The sequence below is a fragment of the Hemitrygon akajei genome, unplaced genomic scaffold (assembly GCF_048418815.1).
Source record: "Hemitrygon akajei unplaced genomic scaffold, sHemAka1.3 Scf000129, whole genome shotgun sequence".
Classification (NCBI taxonomy): domain Eukaryota; kingdom Metazoa; phylum Chordata; class Chondrichthyes; order Myliobatiformes; family Dasyatidae; genus Hemitrygon; species Hemitrygon akajei.
Genome location: NW_027332015.1, coordinates 280,300 through 283,826, shown reverse-complemented (window position 1 = coordinate 283,826; position 3,527 = coordinate 280,300).

The following is a 3,527-nucleotide window of genomic DNA, read 5'->3' as shown; positions in this document are numbered from 1 at the left end:
CCTCCAATCGCAGCAACATCCTTGTAAATTTTCGTTGTACTCTTTCAAACTTATTTACATCTTTCCTGTGGGTAGGTGACATCAACTGCAAACATACTCCAAATTAGGCCTCATAACTGTCTTATATCATGCAGTCTCCTGTACTGAATACTTTAACTTATGAAGCCCAGTGTGCCAAAGGTTTCTTTACTACCTTATCTAGGTGTGCTGCCACTTTCAATGAATTATGGACCCGTATTCCCGGATGCCTTTGTCCTACCGCACCCTTCAGTGCCGAACCCTTCATTGTGTAAGTCCCACCCTGGTTGATCCTACTGAAGCGTAACAGCTCACAAGCCTGCATTAAACTCCATCTGCCATTATCAGACATTTTTACACCTGGCGCAGATCCCGCTGTAAGCTCCGATAGTCTTTCTCGCTGTCAAATTCACCCCGAACCTTGGTGTCATCCGCAAATTTGCTGATCCAGATAATCTAATTATCATCGAGATCATTGATATAGATGACAAACAACAACGGATATCAGCACCGATCCCTCTGGAAATCCACAAGTCGCGGGTCAGAGAGGCAACCATCTGCTACCACTATCTGCCTTCCTCCTCTATGCTAATGTCTACTCCCATTTACTAATTCAAATTGAATGCCAAGAGAATGAAATTTATTGGTCAACACCCTATGCGGGACCTTGCCAAATGTCTTGCTAAAGTCCATGTAGGCAATATCTAGAGCCTTGCATTCATCAACTTTCCTGGTAACATTCCTTGTAACCTCTTTGAAAAACTCAATAGATTGTCTAGAAAACACAAAGTCATGTTGGATATCCGTAATCAGTCCTGTTTATTTAAATACTCCTATATCCAGTCCTTCCAATGTCAAGTGCACCGGCCTATAATTTCCTGGTTTAATTTTGGAGCCTTTTTTAAATAGTTGAACAAAATTAGCTATCCTCCGGTCCTCTGGTAGCTCTCCTGTCTTTGAGCATAATTTAAACATAACGGTTACATCCTTGCAATTTCTGCATCCACCTACATCGTGGTTGAAGGACTGAACTTCTCACTCACTGGGAATTTATACACTCGAGGTTGCCCAATTTGCCCAAAACACTTACTCATCCGTAATTTGTATAACATCCGTGGCCTCACTTCTCCTTTGTCTCACTTCTATAGATTATTTTCACGAGTAAACACAGAAGCAAAAATCCACTGAAGAACTCCTCTATCTGTTTTGGCTCCATGCGTACATTGGCATTCTGATAATCCAGACAATCAATTGTGTCCCCTGAAATCCTTTTGCTTTTAAAACATCTGTATGATCCCTCACCTTGTCTGTTAGGACAACGTCATGCCACCCTATAACCTTCCTGGTTTCTTTCCTCAATCTTATCTTGCATTTTCTCAACTCCATAAGTACCTGAATTTTTTCCTACCTGCCTGCACCGGTTATGCATCTATTTTTTTTTTCTAAACACAAAGTACACTGCAGATGCTGTGGTCAATCAAGACGTACAAACAAGCTGGATGAACTCAGCAGGTCGGGCATCATCCATTGAAATGAGCGGTCAACGTTTCGGGTTGAGATCCTTCATCAGGACTAAAGCGGGAGGGGGTAGGGGCCCTTTAAAGAAGGTGGGGGAGGGTGGAAAACCAATCAGAGGAAGGATCGAATTCTTGAACATCGAATTCTCCAACTTCCAGTAATTCCCTCCCTCTCCCTTCCCCAACCCACCTTCACTCTGTCTCCTCTTCAAGCTGCCCATCACCTCTCATGACTCTGCCTCCTTCTACTACCCATAGTGCTTTCCCCTTAGATCCCTTCTTCACCTCTCCTGCCTATCCCCTCCCTGCTCCCCCTCCCGCACTCTTTAATCTTTCCTCTGATTGGTTTTCCACCCTCCCCCCACCTTCTTTATAGGGCCCCTGCCCCCTCCTTCTTTAATGCTGACAAAGGGTCTCAACCCGAAACGTTGACTGCTCCTTTCAACGGATGCTGCCCAACCTGCTGAGTTCATCCAGCTTTTTTGTACGTATTTTTTTTCTATACCAGGTCCTCAATACCACGGAGTAGAGCCATCGTTCTCCATACTTCCTTTGAATCTGATGGCATTGTGATCACCAGATGCAAACAGTTTCCCTACACAAACTTCTGTTACGTCTGTCCTGTCTCAGTCCCTAATGGGAGATCAAGTGTCACACTTGAGTCTTTGGGACTTCAATGTACTGATTACTGAAACTTTTCTGAGGACATTTGTCAACTACATGAGTACATCTACAGTATGAGAGTTCCAGTCCGTATGTGGAAGGTTAAAATCAAATTATAACAAATTATGTTTCTTGCAATATTCTCTGGCGTGTACTAATTTGTTCCTCTAAATACCGCAGACGCTTGGGTGGTCTATAAGACAGACCCATTAATATGTTCAAACAAATTTTATTTATCCGATCTAACTATAAAGCCACACTAGATGAGTTCTCACATCTGCCTTTACTGCACACTGCCGTGACAGTTTCCCTGAGTAGTGAAACCACCCCTACCCCTTTAATCCCTCATGCTCTGTCATGTCTAAAACAACGGAACCCCAGAATATTGAGCTGCCAGTTCTCTGCAAGCCAGTCTCAATAATGGTGACAACATCATAATGCCATCTGTTGATCCATGACCTAAGCTCATCTGCCTTTCCTTCAATACAATACATCCCGGGAATACATTCAATACATCGGTGACCAATGGTCTAATTGTGGACTTCTGATTGGGTAAGATGAGGTCACACACACACCAATCGTCATTAATCAGTCAGCAATGGAAAGTGTGAGCAACTTCATGTTCCTGTGTGTCAGCATCTCTGAGGATCTATCCAGGGCCCAGCATATCGATGCAGTTACAAAGAATGCACGGCAGACGTTATATTTCATTAGGAGATTGACGAGATTATGGATGTGACCAAAGACTCACAGATTGCTACAGCTGTACCGTAAAAATAGTTCAAACTGGCTGCACATCGCTTGACATGGTGGGGTGGGGGAAGTGGTGAAGCTACTGCACAGGAGCGAAATACTCTGAGGAAAGTTGTCAATTGAGTCAGCTCCATCATGGGCGGTAGCCGCAGGAGCATCCAGGACATCGTCATGGAGCGATGCCTCAAAACGGCGGCATCAGTCATTAGGGATCTGCTTCACCATGGAGATGCCCTCTTCTCATTGGTATCACCAGGAAGGTGGTACAGGAGATTGAGGGCACACACTCAACTAGTCAGGAACCGCTTCCTTCCCTCTGTCATCCCATTTCTGAATTGACATGGAACCCATGAACCTACTTCACTGAATTCATTTTAGCAATACTTATTTAATTTAACTTTCAGTAACAGATACTTATTACAGTTCTTTTTTTCTATTATTAGAAGCAGTGTTGGCTAAACAGCTTTTCTCACACTTGATTTGGTATCGTAACCCCTGATTCGGGAACTGTTTTTAACCTTGACATAAACTGTCGAGTATCACAACCGTGCAGACAGGATAATGCAAGAACACAAA